Source organism: Pongo pygmaeus, chromosome 3 (assembly GCF_028885625.2).
Source record: "Pongo pygmaeus isolate AG05252 chromosome 3, NHGRI_mPonPyg2-v2.0_pri, whole genome shotgun sequence".
Classification (NCBI taxonomy): Eukaryota; Metazoa; Chordata; class Mammalia; order Primates; family Hominidae; genus Pongo; species Pongo pygmaeus.
Window position 1 is genome coordinate 34,749,029 of NC_072376.2, and position 19,745 is coordinate 34,768,773.

The window sequence follows — 19,745 nt, forward strand, 5'->3', positions numbered from 1 at the left end:
ACTGATTTGGGCTGAAAGAAACTAGCTAGTAAGGACACCTCGTGATTTTTGTTAGCTGTTTTTTTGTTTTTTGAGACAGAGTCTCACTCTGCCGCCATGCTGGAGTGCAGTGGCGTGATCTCAGCTGACTGCGACCTCCGCCTCCCGGGTTCAAGCAATTCTTCTGCCTCAGCTTCCTGAGTAGCTGGGATTACAGGTGCCCACCACCACGTCTGGCTAATTTTTGTATTTTTAATAGAGACAGTGTTTCGCCATATTGGCCAGGTTGGTCTCAAACTCCTGTACCTTGTGATCTGCCCTCCTCGGCCTCCCAAAGTGCTGGGATTATAGCACTTTTTTGTTGAGCTACTGCACTGGGCCCACCTCATGATATTTTAATAGAAGATATCACGGTAGGAATAGAGAAAATATTCTCTCATACATGAAATATGGGAGCAAGAGGACATGACCCAAGCATCATAATACATTTCAGAGGTGAAGCGTCTCATGATAGATCTTGGGGTGAAATAGGATGAAAAGAAGTTTTTTTATGGACATTTTAGTGTATAAATATTTTAATAAGTTGAAAAGGTATAGAGGAATGTGGTGTAAAAGCCTTCCAGTAAAGAGAGAGGCAGAAGAGCAACTGTGTTTTGGCAAAGTCTATCTTTAAAGGCTGTTATTGATTAAGTTAAGTTGTTTATTTTTTCAGTACTGGCTGAAGAGTGTTTCTGTAAACTATACTTAAGTTTCTTTATTTCCAGCTCTTTTATCTAAACTGATATATTTTCCACTTATCTGAGGTGGAATTTTCCTTAGATTTCAATATCACTATGTAAAATTGCCCTTTATATTTTCAAAAATACTTACAATATCCTTTCGTTAAATATTAATTTCAGTTGAGTTCTATTTATTATGGATAAACTTGAAATGTTCATCCTTACCGTTCAGGTAATGTCTGCTATGTCTGACTCATTGTAGTTTTAGACTTTTCTCTCACTTCCAATTAATCATCAATTCATGTTGTTACACTGTGTGTGTTTATGTGAGAAAGAGAAACAGATGGCAAATAGACAGAAAAAGAGTAAAGAGAGCGATACAGAGAGAACAGAAATAGATAGAAACAGATACACAAAGAAAGAAAATGTCCCATGTGTATACTTCTATGCATATTTACATCACACCAAACACACACACTCCATACCTCATTCTCTTCTCTTGGTCTCCATCATCACCCTGCCTAAACTTCCTTAGCAGGTTTCTAATGTTACCTGCCCCCAGGTTAGTCTTCACAATGAAGCAGTTGTAATCTACATTTTTAATAGAAATATCTCATCATGTCTTTGCTGTGTAGGAGTATAACATACCTCCCAATGGTTTTAGTATAAATCCAAAATATTCACCAAAATTGCAATGTGTTATGCCACTTGGCCCTTGTCTACCTCACCAGCCTAATTATTCAACATTCATTCTTCTTCCTTTCAACACACTTGTCCAAATGTCTTTTAATTTTGTAAACGTTTTGCATTCTGTCCTGTTCATGGCCATTACATATGGTGTTCCTCTGCCTAAGACACTATTTTGGAATGTATATTTGGCTGACACCTGCTGGGCCCTTAGATCTCAGGGAGACTCAGGATCTTCCTTGATGTGACCTCACAAAATCTGGTATGTCTCCCTCGTTCCTATGGCCGTCGTTCCAGTCTGGTTTTTGCACCAGCAAAGCAGATGTCTGACATTAGAAACTTGCCATTCCTGTCTTTCCTAGTGTTCCTAGACCCAGCTTAGTGATAACGAAGTTCCTACCATATGTTTGTTCCCTGAGGGAATAAATACATAATATACAACTATGCATCATTACGCATGGCATGCCACCTGTTTAACCTTTTTCTTTGCTTTTTTATAGGCTTTTCAATCCAAAACAGAATTTAAATGTTGCTAAACTGTCAGAATATTCACACTTCCACCCATTGGCTATCACCCTTCTAACTTCTCATAAAATTGTAGACTCCTTTGAAGCTTTTGTCATCTAATTGCGAAGGTGACTTTAGTATTGTCACCTATTGGACTCTTGTATAATCTGACTTATTTTTATTTTAGCACATGGCTCGCAGTCTACTTCTTCATCCAGATTCTTGCAATTAGCCAGGGTATACTCATGCCCATCCACATGGACAGAATATACACAAACTCTTGCTTTTGCTCTTCTTTTTGCCCAGCTTGGACTCCATTGTCCAGCATCATCTTTACTGGGGTAAATTTTTTAAAACCATTACTATTTTTTCTATTTGCTAAATCTCAATATTAAATAAGCTTTTTTTTGCATTAAACTAGCTTAATGCTACTGAGGAATATTATATAATCTAGAATTTTTTACATATTTTTATTAATAATCTATACTTAATGCATGCCAGGGCAGTAAATCTTTATCTCTACGAGGTATTTTTTTTCACTGCATTCAATAAAGTTTTCAATTTTACTTGTCCATGTTTCTACATTTCTCTTATTAAACTTATTTATTCACAATCTGATACAATTTTTGTATACTGCTTCTCTCGTGGATCTCCTGAATCTTTTCTCTTTTGCATTACCCTCAGTGTATGACCTTGCCTCATCTTTTACTTACCAAATTGAAGTCATTCGCTGAAACTTCCTTGCCTTCCTGACTCCACCTCACTCCAGCCTCTCTTTTTTTCTCTCTGTTGAAGTGATAGAATAACCTGTACCATAATCAGGGAAAAAAATTGCCCCATATGTGTCCTGGAATCTACCCATTAATTTTCATAAAACTTGCCTCATACAGAATTATATTCAATTTGTTATTCCTTTTTCTTTGACATAATTAAGTTTTTATTTCCTAGAGGTTCTTTGAATCATCCCTCAGTATTCACATATCACATACAGGGCATGCTGATGTAATAGCAGTACTGACTGCTATTATCTTTAAAAAATAATAGAAAAGAAGGTTCATAATACACTATGTCCTCTTACCACCTACTCCTTTTCTTTAGCAGTAAAGCTTCAAAGCAGAATTGACTAGACCCATCATTTCTATTCCTTCGTCTTCCATTTCACAGCCTCAACCATATTATGTCATATTTCCCCCAAAATCTTCACTTTTCACTTTACATTTCTTATCTGGATTATTTAATTTCCTTACAAGTTGTTAAAAAATTGTCAATGCTGTTATATTGACTTTAAGCTGCAAATTTTCTTCACATATTAACATTAAAAAAGTGATTCATCTGTAAATTAATTGCATGTCATATTTCTCTTGACAATGTTTATTTTTCTGTTTTCTCAGTATATAAGCAATACTAGTGCATATTACAATCTATAACATCTTCTATGTGAAGTATGCTAGCATTAGCATATGCTGCACATGCTGATTCTCCTCTCAAATTCAAACCTGTATTTAAGTAAAATAAGTTACATCCAACTTCTCAGCCTTTTTACTTAGATTTATCTCAAGCATCATGAGTTTGTTATATACAAAAAGAAAGAAATACTTGGGATACTTTATCCATATCTACTTTAACTCAAATCTTTACCATTAAAACAAAACAAAACAAAAATACCCTTAATTTTCAGAAACTTGGAGTCATTATCAACATTTGCCTTAATCTATATTTATTCATTTAGTATGTTCTAGCTCCAAAATAATTATTAGTATAGTTAGCATTTGTTAAGAGATTCATATTATTTTAAGTTTTTTTATACACTACTATAGTTTTATTAGAAATAACAACAAAACTATGAAGTGGGTCCCACTATTATCCTCGACTTATTCAACTGAGAACTCAGATAGAATTTTCCAAGAGGACATAGCTAGTTAAGTGAGAACCTAAAATTTGAATTAAGTACTTTGAACTATGGTTCATGCTTTATTAATTTTCTCATACCTTCATCCAATTTACCAGAAAATCCACTCTTCACCCTCTCTATTAATTTTCTACACTGTACACAACTGATCTTTGAAAAAGAAAATTTAATTTTTCTGTCGATTAAATGATTTAATTTTTCCCATTTGATATACAATCTAAAAATTATTATCGTGATATACAGTTTTTCCTTCTAGAGTCTTTCTCCCTTTTAAGTTATTATATAGAGAAATGATACGGTAGACAAAATAATAATATCCTCACCCCAATGATCTCTATGTCTTAATACCCAGAACTTGTGAATGTGTTAGCATATATGGCACAGAAGGAAATCAACGTTGCAAATGAAATTAAGGTTGCTATTCAATTGACCTTAAGAGATTCTAGATTATCCCAGGAGACCTTGTGTGATTACAAGGGTCTTTAGTATGGTTTAGCTCTGTGTCCCCATCAAAATCTCATCTTGAATTGTAATCCCCACATGTTGAGGAAGATGCATGGTGGGAGATGATTGGATCATGAGGGTGGTTACCTTAATGCTGTTCTCAAGACAGTGAGTGCATTCTCACAAGATCTAATGATTTAAAATTATGTAGCAGTTCCCCACTCTTTTTCTCTCTCCTGCCACCATGTAAGATGTGTCTTACTTCCCCTTTGCCTTATGCTATGATTGTTTCATGAGGCCTCCCCAGCCATGCAGAACTATGAATCAATTAAACCTCTTTTCTTCATAAATTACCAAGTCTCGGGTATAGCAGTGTGGAAACAAACTAATACAGAAAATTGGTACAGAGAGGAGTGAGGAAATGCTATAAAGATACCTGAAAATATGAAAGAAATTTTGGAACTGAGTAACAGGCAGAGGATGGAACAGTTTGGAGGGCGCAGAGGAAGACAGGAAGATGTGGGAAAGTTTGAAACTTCCCAGACACTTGTTGAATGGTTTTGACCGAAATGCTGATAGTGACATGGACAATGAAGTCCAGGCTGAGGTGGTCTCAGATAGGGATGAGGACCTTATTGAGAACTGGAGCAAAGTTCACTCTTTCTATGCTTTAGCAAAGAGACTGGTGGCATTTTGCTCCTGCCCTAGAGATCTGTGGAACTTTGAACCTGAGAGAGATAATGTAGTGTGTCTAATGGAAGAAATTTCTAAGCAGCAAAGCATTCAAGAGCTGACCTGGATTTTTCTGAAAGCATACAGCCGTATGCATTTACAAAGAGATGATCTGAAATTGTAACATGTTTAAAAGGGAAGCAAGGCATAAAAGTTTGGAAAATTTGCAGCCTAACCATGCAGAAAAAAAAAATTCTGGGAGAAATTCAGAAATGTGCATAAGTAAAAAAGATCCCAATGTTAGTCATCAAGATCATGGTAAAAGTGTTTCCAGGATATTTCAGAGATCTTCTCAAGGCAGCCGCTCACATCACAGGCCCAGAGCCCTAGGAGAAAAAAAAAAAATTGTTTCATGGGCTGGGCCCAGGGCCCCACTGCTCTGTGCAGTCTCAGGACATATGTCCGGCATCTAAGCCACTCTAGTTCCAGCTGTGGCTAAAAGGGGCTTAGGTACAGCCCTGGCCATTGCTTCAGAGAATGTGAGTGCCAAGCCTTGGCAGCTTCCATGTGGTGTTGGACCTGAAGGTATGCAGAAGCCTAGGGTTTGGGTGCCTCTGCCTAGATTTCACAGGATGTATGGAAACACTTGGATGTCCAGGCAGAAGTCTGCTGCAGGGGTATAGCCCTCATGGAGAATCTCTACTCTAGCAGTTCAGAAGGGAAATTGGTTGGAGTCCCCAGAGTACCCTCTGGGTTATTGCCTACTGGAGCTGTGAGAAGAGGGCCACAAACCTCCAGTCCCCAGAATGGTAGGTCAACTTACAGTTTGCACCATGTGCCTGGAAAAGTTGCAGGCACTCAACACCAGCCCATGAAAGCAGCCATGGGGGCTGTACCCTGTACAACCATAGAGTTCAAGCTACCCAAGGCCTTGGGACCCCACATTTTACATCAGCATGCCCTGTATGTGAGACATGGAGTCAAAGGAGATTATTTTGGAGCTTTAAGATTTAATGGCTGCCTAGCTGGGTTTCAGACTTTCATTTGGAATAGAAGAATCTACTTAATGCTTGTACCCTCATCTTGGAAGTAACTTTCTTTTGAGTTTAGACTCATAACTGAAAGGAACTTGCCTTGTCTCAGATGAGACCTTAGATTTCTACTTTTGAGTTACTGCTGAAATGAGTTAAGACTTTGGGGTACTGTTGGCAAGGCATGATTGGTTTTTAAATGTGAAAAGGAAATTAGACTTGGGAGGAGCCAGGGTGGAATTATATGGTTTGGCTCTGTGTTCCCAACCAAATCTCATCTTGAATTGTAATATACACATGTCAAGGGAGGGACCTGGTGAGAGGAGACTAAATCATGGGGGCAGTTTCCCCCATTCTGTTCTCATTATAATGAGTGACTTCTCACAATATCTGATGTTTAAAACTATGTAGCAGTTCCCCCCTCCCACCTTCTCTCTCCTGCCACCATGTAAGACGTGTCTTGCTTCCCCTTCACCTTCCACCATGATTGTAGGTTTTCTGAGTCCTCCTCAGCCGGGCCTCCTCCTTATTGACTGTGATCCAATTAAACCTCCTTTCTTTAAAAATTACCCAGTCACAGATTGTTCTTTATAGTAGTGTGGAAATGGACTAATACAGTCCTTAAAAGTAGAAAATAGAAACAGAAAAAAAGAATCAGAAAAATGGTATTGTGAGGAAAATTAAAGTATAGGGCCATGGACCAAGGAATACAGGCAGCCTCTTGATGCTTTAAGACACAAAGTCATAAATTCTCCCATACAGCCTCTAGAAGGAACATAGATGTGCCAACACCTTGATTTAGGCCATTGTGATCCATCTCAGACTTCTGACTTTGATGAAAGTAGATAATAAATTAGTGTTTTTAAAGGACTAATTTTTTGGTAATTTGTTTCAGCCACAATAAAAATGAATACATATGGTGATAATTCTTTCAAGCATTCATTCATTCATTCATTAAACACTTGTACTTTGTGTAGTTTCTATTACGTATTCAAAAGTGTATATTCAGTAATTTAAACAGGTACTCTTATTTTCTGTGATGTACATATTTTCATGAAAACATGTAGAATGTATTTAAGATAGATCTATGATATAAAATATGTCAGCATGCTTATTACAGTAATGATCCTGGTACTTGGGTCAACACAGAACTTATGAATTGTTATAACTATCCATACCCTCTTGCCTCAATGAAAAATTTGCTCTTGTGCCGAAGAGCCCTAACAGAAAGAATGAGAAAGAGTAGCATCTTTGTTCTTTGGAAATATAGAAAGAAATGAAGAAATACTTAAAATATTGAAGTGCATTGAATCAATGGGGAATACAAAACTGAATGTGTCCACATGTTTAAAAGAAATAACGAGATATAACAATGGGTAATATTTTGAGTCCTTTAATTTAGAACAATATCTAATCTATATTTATAAAACAACTGGTAATGAACACATATAAGACTATCTGTATTTTCTTGCATTTTAATAAACGATTTTTATAATAGTCAATTGTAATCTTGAGATGAAACCTTGTTTCATTAATATAAAAACTTGCATGGATTCATTTACCTTGATAATTGAATTTAGCAATTGAAATGATGGGAGAAATAATAACAAAACTACATTCTTGCATTCCCCCATCTTTTCTATTTTCTTTTTAGAATATAATCAGTAGCTAGCAAGAAAAATGATTTAACTAAATTATTTCTTATTAAAAGATAATAACATGAGTATTGTGAGATATGGAAAAATAAAGACATCACCTCTAATTTTGCTTTAGACTATAAATTGCAATATGTAAAACAATTCCATTGCTGCAAGAGATAAAATTGAATAAAAATATCATTAAAAATGAACTAAATAAAACTGAGTAATACAACAAAAGTAGACAATGTTTTTATAATATCTCCAATTAGGAATCTAGTCTATTATTTCCAAATTTACAATAAAATATTAAATTAATGACAGATTTATTTGTCTATGCCAAAATTAAAGAAATAAATTATACAATTTTTAAATTGTTAGCAAAGAACATTCCTTGTTAAATGCCAACAATTTTTGGCTTCTACAATGAATCAGCCACAATGATAATCAGTATAAATCTTGACAATTTGAATTAACTCAATGGCATCATATATTAATAAGTTAAAATGATGAAATCTATACTATACAGTGCATTTGAAACCAAATAAATTTATTATTCTTAAATATAACATTTTCTGATTTTGAAAAGTTTTTCCTTATTCTCCATTATTGTCATTTCATTTATACATTTGTTATTCTACGACTTACTGGTCACCTTTAAGATTTGTTCAAAAATGAGATTATACTTTAATTTATGTAAATTTAACACTTCGGTTGCTAGCATATAGTAGGAGCCTAATAAATTGTAGTCGTAGTAGTAAGTGTTTTTAATATAAGTACTTTGGGAACTTGTGTTACTTTTATGCTCTGCTTTATGCTGACCAGTGAGGTTACACACTGCTAGCATATATTATAACGCTTACTATTATTCTTTCCAAATTGTTAAAGTTGTGACAAAATGATCACATGATTTAAGGAAAAGATTAAGACAAAATTTCATAGAGTTGCAGTTTATAAACATTAGAATTCAAACGCTACACGATAGTTTTACTTCATGTATATTTATTTTTCTAAATGCTAATTTAGCATTCTTTCAATTTCAAGCAGATTATTTGATCAGGATCACATCAAATTCCTCAGGATTGAGCTCACAAATCAAGAGAGATAACTAAGTGCACCCTTCATTCACCTGTAGGCCCTACAGAAGATCCTAATTCATCACTAGAGAAAAATTAGGTGGCCCATATTACCTTCTTTCCCAATATAAATGATAATCTAGCTTTTATTTTTGTTCACCACTACTACCTAGGTTATTTTAGCTTGATAATCACCTTTCTAATGAAAATGAAAGAAATAGGAGATACGATTGCTGCATACAGGAAGGCTCTTTTAAATACTTCATTTTATTTGATGCCATTAATATATCCATGGACTTCTACACCTGAATGCCTCAGTTTTTATTGAATAAGTAAATAGCAAAGATCCACTATTCCAAAAGAGATTCTAAGGAGTAGACATACCTCTTAGTTGAAAACTCCTTGAACACACTGACACACCTAGACCTCAGGATTATTAATATAAGACATGACACATTATTGGTTTATAAAATTGGTTTAATGGAATGCAGACCACATTTTTTAAAATTAGAATAGCATTAAATACATAAATAACAGCATCTATCCCCTTTTAGACTATTTCTTATGAATTTATTTTAGTCACACATAGTTGATGTTTTTCTTGAGTCATGAAGTTCCGAAGGGAAAAATCAAACAACATAAATGTATATTCTTGCTTTTGGAAGATATTAATTCCCCAACTAGTTGTTTTATTACAAAACATGGCTGATAGTTCATTGGCCCAATATACACTGTCACACATTTCTTGACTTAGATATGCACACATTTGTGCATACGTGTGGAAAATATCTATCTATGTAGATATATTTATTTTAATACAAGTATTTTTCTAGTGTTGTATACAATGCAGGTAAGAGTCTCCTGTATGTATAACTTAAATTTTGGCAAGGCATGGTGGCTCATGACAGTAATCCCAGCATTTTGGGAGTTCAAGACATGAGGATTGCTTGAGGCCCGGGGTTTAAGGCCAGCCTAGGCAACATAGCAAGACCCCCCATCTCTGAAAAAGGAAAAAAAATTTAAAGTTAGCTGGGTGTCAAGTGGCAAAGTGGCAAGTGCCTGTGGTCCCAGCTACTCAGAATGAGGCAGGAAGATTGCTTGAACCCAGGAGTTCAAGGTTACAGTGAGCTATGATGGCACCACTGTACTGCAGCCTGCAGAACAGAGCAAGACCTGTCTCTAAAATATTTTTAAAAATCCACTTAAACAATTCCACTCTTTATGACTACAAAATAACCAAATGTAACAAGCTTTAACCTTAAAAAACTTTGTATTCATCTATGAGATCTTTGAGAGGAATACTGTTTGTGTGAACGAACACATCTAATGACTGGAAGTCAGAGGAACATTACACAGGAAATTGTTTTAAATGGATGGACAATGAAATTAGAATAGGTTTAAATTATTTCCATTTCATTTATCATAGGGTTCAGTGATTTCAAATGATTGATGGTGCCTTTCACATCACAGAATAATTTACAAACATTTTTATCCTTTTTCAGGTACTAGTTTTTGTGTCGTGTTTTAGCTCTATATATTATTTAAAAGAAACTAATAGTTACTGATTTTTAAGCATTTCAGTTGGGACACTGTTTTATGAGAATTAGCGTATTTAATCTTCATCCAAACCAATGACATTGATTCTATTATACTCAATTGACCAATGAAGCAATGATATTGAGAAAGACTAAATCACAAGTCTAATGTCTCATATTAAGGAAGACACACAGCCTGGATTTGAACTACATTTTCTGTAACTGCACAGTCTAACATTTTTACCACTATCAAATATTTTTAATGAACATCTCTTATCTGGTGACATCAGTGTACTTGATCTTAAATAGAAAAATTGTGTGAGAGATGTATTTACTTCTGAATGAAAAAAAGTTATGTCTGACTCTAAAAATACTATTTTTATTACAAAATGTCATGAAAACACATACAGAATTATTTATAAAATTCTCTTGAAATAGCTCCATCTAAAAAAACCTAATATTAATATGTTAAATCTTAAAGCTCTACCACTGTGATTTAAATTACACCAACATGGTTTTTATTTTCCTGAGATATTTGTCTTAAGGTGTTATATTTTCCAGAAGGCTTCCTATATTTTTGTTCACGCAGTCTTTTGTATATTATTGAGAAATAAATTTTCCTAGCAGTAAATATATTTCTGAGGTAGATAGTTTCTTAAAAATCCGTAAAATTGTTATTCTCCCAATTTTTATTATCAAGAATCTTTTCCTGAAGATCTGTCCCTCTTCAGAAACCTACTGATCCTCTAAGTAGTTCATTACTTTTTACTAAAATGCTCTCTTGGACACTATTTAGCAGAACTTCTTCCAGTTATTCAGTGTATTATATAGATGATATGCACATCTTGCTTATATTGTTGAGACACTGTCTGTTTTATGATTATTTGTATATTTTCTTAGTTATCTTAGTGAACATTAGTTATAGGGAATGAATATGTCAACATTTAGAATATCATCTTGCCAAAATGTTTTTGTATTAGTTAGTGCAGTTATTTTAATAACTATGAACAATGTCAAAAGGAAAGAAAGGAGATAGTATTTTAAGAAGCTCAAAGAAACCCACTTGTGCTACATATAACAAATGTATACATTTTGCATACATTTTTATGATTAGCCATTTGAGAAATGAAGTATTATAGAGAGCATTGAGACTTTTGGTTTTCCCAAAATACAACCATTCTAGTCCTCTCCCTCACTATACAGAAATAATATCCTGAAGACTTTGAACATCACTTCCTCACAAGTATTTATAATTTTTTCCTATTGTTCAGTGACTATAAATTATATAGAGTATACTTTTGAATTGTGCATAAATAGTACAATATTGTTTTAGTCTATTCAGGCTGCTTTAACAACATATCATAAACTGGGGTGGCTTATAAAAAACAGAAATTTCTTTCTCACAATTCTAGAGACTGGAAGGTCCAAGATCAAAACACTGGTTGATTTGGGGTCTGGTCAATAGATCGCACCTGCCAGCTGTTTCCTTGCATGATGGAAGGAACAAGGAAACTTGCTAAGGGTCTCTTATACGGGCCTTAATTTAATTCATGAGGGACCGGCCCTCCTAACCTAATTAACTCCCAAAAGCCCCACCTCCTAATACCATCACCTTAGGGGTTCAGATTCCAACAGATGTATTTTGGAAAGACACAAACCACAAGATTATAGCAAATAATCTGCCAAAATTTTAATTCAAAGTGTGTTTTCAATATGTCTCTATGTTGATGATTATTCTTATTATTTTATTTCATATTCTTATTTTATTTTTATTATATGTTTCAGGTCATGTATGGAGAAGACAGAATGTGAAATATAATGCCATATTGCATTCCCAACAATAGTCTAAGGCAATTTTCATTCTAAAGTTGTCTTTTTAGAATAAGTATTGGGAATATATTTTGTATATTTTGCTGTACTCTTAAAATAAGGAAAAAGAAACTGCTTTTTAAAAATGAATTGACTTGATCATAAATGAAATTTAATTGGAATTCTTTTTACTACAGAGAGCTCCTTTAGAATAAAGGCTTAATAGTCCAACATTATAGAATTGCTTGATCTCCAATTTTTTTTTAAAATATATTTGTCCCTTTTCTATAAGAGTAAAGCTGATTTAGTGTCTGTCATACAGAATACTCCATGTTGTGGGGGAACTTAGAAGCAAATGATGAGTTCTTCTTCACCAATTTGTAAGGAAGTCATGTCTCAGAAACGTAAAAAAAATTAAAAGAACTCTACTCAAAAGGATGATGGATTATATTTATGTGTGTGTCTCAAAGAATCTCATTCTCTTATAAATATATTTTGCAGAAAAATACAGTGATACAGGCTTTAGCAAGCAATGATTCTCCTGTATAGTCAACTAGAGGGGTAAATTGGAAAGTAAGAAGTTTCTCTGCTCTGTCTTCAGTCTCTGATTTCAGTGATCTTCCTCTTATTAGTACTTGCCAACATATTCACTCATTCAACCATTTGTTGAATATATACCATGCACCATTAGTTTCAGGGTAAATTGATATTGGTAGACCACTTCAAAGAGCTCACAATGCAGTGGGCTATGAGATACATTGATGTCATCTCTACATTGGTTAAAAAGGTATCTTCCTTAAAATAGCAAATGTGAGTTCTATGAATTTACATTGACTACTGAACAATGCACTGTATTTTCTTTTGGGGGCAATAGGGAGTACCAGAGATCCTAGACTTCTAGATAAGACAACTCCATCTCCAACATTTATACCTCCATTTGTAGAAGTCAAGAGGGTGCCCCTGTAATCCTCTTGCTTCTGGAAAGTGTCCCTCTTTCCCCCTCTCTTTCCTATAAAATACAGCTACCAAGATTTGATCTTTAATAATCTCTTTACAATTTCCACCCCTCCGTTTTATGTAGGTCTCCCTAAGCAATCCAAATTCATTCCTGGAACTTCTACCTCTATTTTTCTCTTTATAAAATGTCTCTGCTATATTTGTCACATGGACAGTAGAGTATAGTTTGCATGGTGACAAGAAGTGATCTAAGTAAGTACAGTAACCTCTGTTCTAATCTTGGATTTACAATTCATAGTGTGATACTTTGTGTCTTTTTTAGACTCGTTTTGCCATTGAAAACTGAAGACAAGAATCACTTCTTGATCACTGGGTTGTTGTAAGGTAAAAATGAGATAATGAATATGAATTTATTTTGAAAATTTTTAATCACTATTCAAAGTTATAAGAATACATAGAATCTTGACAAGTATTAATATAAATTATAATGACAGAATATATTTGGAGATTACATTCAAGTCTGTAAAGAGTATCCTTATATATGTGATACAAACTAAAATATTATAGAATGAGCCTTTCAAATTAAAAGTTCTCAGAGCATCAGAGATACAACACAATCATTAGTGGAGCTGTTGCAGACGTTTTAATTGGGAAATGAAATAGTCATTGCCCTAGAGTAAACTTGACACTTTGTTCATTATCTAAGACTTGATTTTGTGCTACTTTAAGATCCCATTAAAGTTTCATGCTAACCAAATGATTGGGCTATTCATGTGAATAAAACTGAAATGTGTGATAAATATTTCCTACTGATTTGGTTTCAAGAGAATCTGTACTAATTTCAGGTCCTCTTTCATTGAACACAGATGAGTCAGTCACTTGGAAAGAAGGATCAAAACATGTGTTTTAAGATAAGAAAACAGACTTTCAAAGTGCTAATTTATGACTTGTAATTAGCAGCAATTCTGTTTACTCTGTGTGTTTTAGGTCCAGTAAAGTTTGAAACTCCAGTAACTCAAAATCATTAAATATTAATTCAGTGCTTGGGCTAAGTTTTGTAGGAGGAAAAAGAAAAAGGAAAAAAGAAAAGAAAAATGTGATCTCTGTTGCTAACAAGGTTTCTAGTCACATAGGAAGGAATAAGAAAGGAAAATCATTAACTGAGCTCCAACAGTTTTAAAGGAAATGGAAAGATCCTATTCTATTTAATTTTTATAATTAAGTTTAGCAGAAGGATATTTTTATCCCCCTTGTTAATTCTCACACTCCAGCAATCAAGCTTAGGAGAAGGAGATTTTAATCCCTCTTTTGTGAATGAGCAAATTTAGCTGAATGGCTCATATCCAATGACCATTGTTGGGCATTAAGAAAGCATTGTTCAGAATCATACAATTTGTATGAGACAGAACTGATTTATACACACACACACACACACAGTTGACCCTTGAGCGACAACCCGGGGGATAAGAGTAGTGACCCCATACACAGTAGAAAAATCTGTACATACATTTTGACTTCCCCCAGTTAACTACTAACAACTTATTGCTGACCAAAAGCCTTACCCAATAACATGATCAGTCAATTAATGCATATTCTGTATGCCGTATGCATTATATGCTCTGTTATTACAATGAAGTAAGCTAGAAAAAAGAAATTGTTATTTAAAAGTTGTAAGGCAGAAAAAACGTAGTTACTATTCATTCAGTGGAAGTGAATCACCAAAAAGGACTTTTTTCTTATCATCTTCATGTTGAGATGGCTGAGAGTGGGGAGAAAAAGGAGGGGTAATATTGCTGTCTCAGGGGTAGCAGAGGTAAAAGAAAATTTACATATAAGCGGACCTACACAGTTAAAACCCATGCTGTTCCAAGTTCAAGTGTATATATCTATATGTCCACATAGATAAAATATATACATACATATATATACATACATATATGATATATATTCATACACATATATACATACATATACAATATATATTCATACACACATATATATACATATACAATATATATTCATACACATATAGACATACATATATGATATATATTCATACACATATATACATACATATACAATATATATACATACATATACAATATATATTCATACACATATATACATACATATATGATATATATTCATACACATATAGACATACATATATGATATATATTCATACACATATATACATACATATACGATATATATTCATACACATATATACATACATATACACACATATTAGTAAACATTTTAAAAACATTTCATTTACAAACCTTTCAAAAAAATTTCAAACATTTTAAAAATATATTAACAAACAAAGGAGACAAATCCCTGCCTTCATGATATTACATTCTCAGGAAGTAGTCAGAAATATCTGTAACTTAAATAAATACACAATATAATTTTAGTTAGGAAAAATGCTTTCAAGAAAAATAAAGCAAAATAAGTGGTTAAGATTTGCTGGGACATTTTACAGTAGTTGAATAAAGACTTTCTTAAGAAATGAAATTTGAAGAGAAACTGGAACAAAATGTAAGAGAAAGTCCTGGAACTAAATCTGGGCCAAAAAGAGTCATGTATTAATGTGTGTGCTGCTTTAACAAAACACCATAGGCTGGGTAGCTTACAAACAACAGAAAATTATTTCATACATTTCTGGAGTCTGGGAAGTTCAAGATCTAGACATTGGCAAATTTAATGTCCACATGGTGAAAAGAACAAGGCAGCTCACTGGAGCCTGTTTTATAAGGTTGCTAATTCCATTCATGAGGGCTCTCATGACGAAATCCCTCCCAAAAGCCCCACCTCTCAATACCATTACTTGGTGATTAGTATTTCAACACATAAATTGTAAGGAAATAACCATTCAAACCACAGCAAACAGCATGCAGAAATACAAAAGGTTTTGACAAAACTTAATATATTTAAGACATGAGAGGATAATAGGTTTGGGCTAAGCAGAAAGAAAGAAAGAAAGAAAGAAAGAGAGAGAAAGAAAGAAAGAAAGAAAGAAAGGGAGGGAGGGAGGGAGGGAGGGAGGGAAGGAAAGAAAGAAAGAAAGAAAGAAAGAAAGAAAGAAAGAAAGAAAGAAAGAAAGAAAGAAAGAAAGAAAGAAAGAAAGAGAAAGAAAGAAAGAAAGGAAAGAAAGAAAGAAAGAAAGAAAGAAAGAAAGAAAGAAAGAAAGAAAGAAAAGAATGGGTAAAAAAATGGAATAGTTGTTATTACATTTCATGAATCCTAAGCCATTCTAAGTAATTTGAATTTTATTTCAAATGTGTTGGGAAACCTTTGCAATCTTTTTAGCAGTGCTATTGACTAATGGAGTTTAAATGAAAAATTGAAGAGTCCTTGAGGCACTGAAGAGATTATAGGCTCTAGAGAGTTGAGGATTTAGACAGGAGATGGGTACAAGGTTATCAAAGTAGTCTTGCTCATTACGAATGCATGGACTAGGGTCACCACAAAAGGGGTTGAAAAATATTAAAGTCAGAACATATCTTGATGGTAGCTTTAATTTGGCATCTAAACATTTTTTGTGTTAAATTAGACAATAACTGTAAAAGTTTTACCATGCTTTGAGTATTAAGATGGAAGACAATTACAGCAGACTAGAAAAAGAGATTATAAAAACCAAAGGATTATATTCTACAGCTAAAATAGAAGCTCCCTTAAATTTCAGCTTAAAATTAAAGACATATAGTAAATACTCAGTAATTTTGTTTACTAATTTTATTCAGATTATTAAAATAAAAATAGAAAATTTGAAAAGTTTCTCTATTCTTTTATTTTTCCTTTTATGTTCTCTTTTTTACTTATCAAATGGCAATGTTTCATTAATTAAATATGGAGACGTTGATATAGTTTGGCTCTGTGTACCCACCCAAATCTCAGGTGGAAATGTAATCCCTATGTGTCAGAGAGGAGACCTGGTGAGAAGTGATTGGATCATGAGGCCAGATTTCCCCCTTGCTGTTCTCCTGACATTGAGTGGGTTCTTATGAGATCTGGTTTTTTAAAAGTGTGTGGCACTGCCCACCTCTCCCTCTCTCTCTCCTGCTCCGCCATGTTAAGTGTGCTTTCTTCCCCTTGTAAGTTTCCTGAGGCCTCCTAGTCATGCTTCCTTTTAAGCCTCCAGGACCGTGAGTCAATTAAACCACTTTTCTTTAAAAATTACCCAGTTTCAAGTAGTTATCTAAAGCAATGTGAAAATGGACTAATACAGATGTGCTGAAATTATTTTGAGCTTTTCCAAAATTGCTTACATAGTGTGTTTGTACCTTACAATGTAAATCATTTACAAATATAACTTGGTGTTGTACTGAATTCTAAGATATATGTGTTTTTGTTAAGAGTATGTAGCTGTGCTTGAGCTTTTGGGGTAATTTTTGTGTCTTCATGCATGATACCTATGTAAATTATTATGCAATTAGTAACTTCTCAGAGTAGATTTATAGTAGACCAAAGTTCAAACCTGTCTGTTAAAACTAATGACATAGAATAAGTATAGATCAAAGCAGTAAATTTTAATCAGTAATAGTACAGTTAATAATTTTGTGACAAATGTAGGATTGTTACCGAGTTTGTTTAAAAACATGAATCCGAGGTTGAAAGTAAAATTGAGACCAAAGTGCTAACACTTGTAGGGTTCTGCTTCAAAATATTAATTTGCTTCAGCTCATCTATAATGGGCCTATTAGGAAGCAAACAGATATTCAGCTTCCAGCGTTGGTGATCTCCTCCAAGGCTTTACTGGTTTTGTTCAACTTATTAATTATAAATATGAAAGCCAGTGTGTGGAGGAAGGTAAAAATAGGGAAGTGCTACTTCTGTAGGTCATCATTTAGTAGACTATTAGACACCAAGGAAGACACTGTAATTACTTTGGATTATTAGAAATATATACATATGATGTGGTAGAATAACAAATTGTGTATATGTTATACATTCCTTGTTGAAAAAACATGCTTTCAAATAAGTTTTATTTCCAAAGAAGGCTTTAAGCTTTAAGTTAGGGCACCTAGGAATAAAATTTGGCAAAGATCCGTATTATAATGTTTCTTAAGATTTAATGTTCATAAAAATTACTCAGGGGTTTTTTAATGCAGATTTTGATTCAGAACGTTGAGGGAATGACCTGATATTGGACAAGGGCTGAGATTCTGTTTTTCTAATAAGCTTCCAAGGTAATGCTGCTAGGGTTGGTTCATGGACCAAACTTTGAGTGTCAAGGATTCTAGACAACTTAAAATGGCAAGAAAAAACATCAAACTTAAATATGTCTATCCTCAGCTTGATATAGAAGTTTATTTAAATTTCTGCTCAACATTAGAAAACTGAAATTGAGAATAGTAGATAATGTATTATGGGTATGATTAACAGGGTATTGTATACTGTATAAGTATATACTATATACTTATAAAGTACTGTATGCTATATTATAGTAAATAAGTATGTAATATAGTACACAGTATAGTGTAAACTATATACAGTATGTATAGTATAGTGTATATATAGTATATAAGTTTATACCATACTATATACAGTATATACACTGTATATATACTGTACATACACTGTATATAGAGTACATATAATGTATATACTATTTATATACTATACTATATATACTATACATAACATTATATACCATATACTATATATACATTATATACTACATAACATATACAGGCCCTACTGTATAGTATATAGTATATTATATATACTGTATATAGTATATTATGTATACTGTATATAGTATAGATAGTATAGTGTATAGATAGTATACTATACTGTATGTAGAGTATACAGAGTATATCTAGTGTAGTGTATATATATAGTATAGTATACGAGTTTATGCCAGCATATATAGTATACATACTGTATACACTATATCCAACATGCATAGTGTAGTGTGTATGTAGTATATATACAGTATATATACTATATAATACACTATATGTATAATATATACTACACTACATACAGTATATATAGTATTATATATACTATACTATATATAGTATATGTACAGTATAAATATTATACTGTGTATAGTATATATACAGTATATATAGTACAGTGTATATATTCTGTAATTTATACCATAGTATATATAGTATGTGCACTGTATATATACTGTATATGCTGTATATATTGCACATACATTGTATATATAGTATAAGATGTATATGGTATAGTATTTATATACTATACTATATATAGTATATATACTATGCTGTATATACTATATATAGCATTAGATACCATATATACTATACATATATTATATACTATATAACATATACAGGTCCTATTACATAGTATATAGTACACCATACACAGTATATATAATAGTATGTGTATATATACTCTATTTATCCCATACTATACCATATATACAGTGTAGACTATGTATATATGGTATACTGTGTATACATATGCAGTATACATGTACTGTACATACATACATATACAAATAGTATATATGAATAATGCATATACATTGTATATATGCTATAGTACAGATGCAGTATATAGTGTATATACTGTATATCATGTACACCATATATAGTACAGTGTATGTAGTGTATATACTTTATATACACTATATATACAGTGTACTGTTTATAGTACATACTTATACACTATATACACTATACTATATTATATACCATAGTACAGTATATGTAAGTATAATTGTATATAAGTATACACTGTACTATATACATTATCTACATATAGTATATAAGAATATACTATACTATATATGCCATC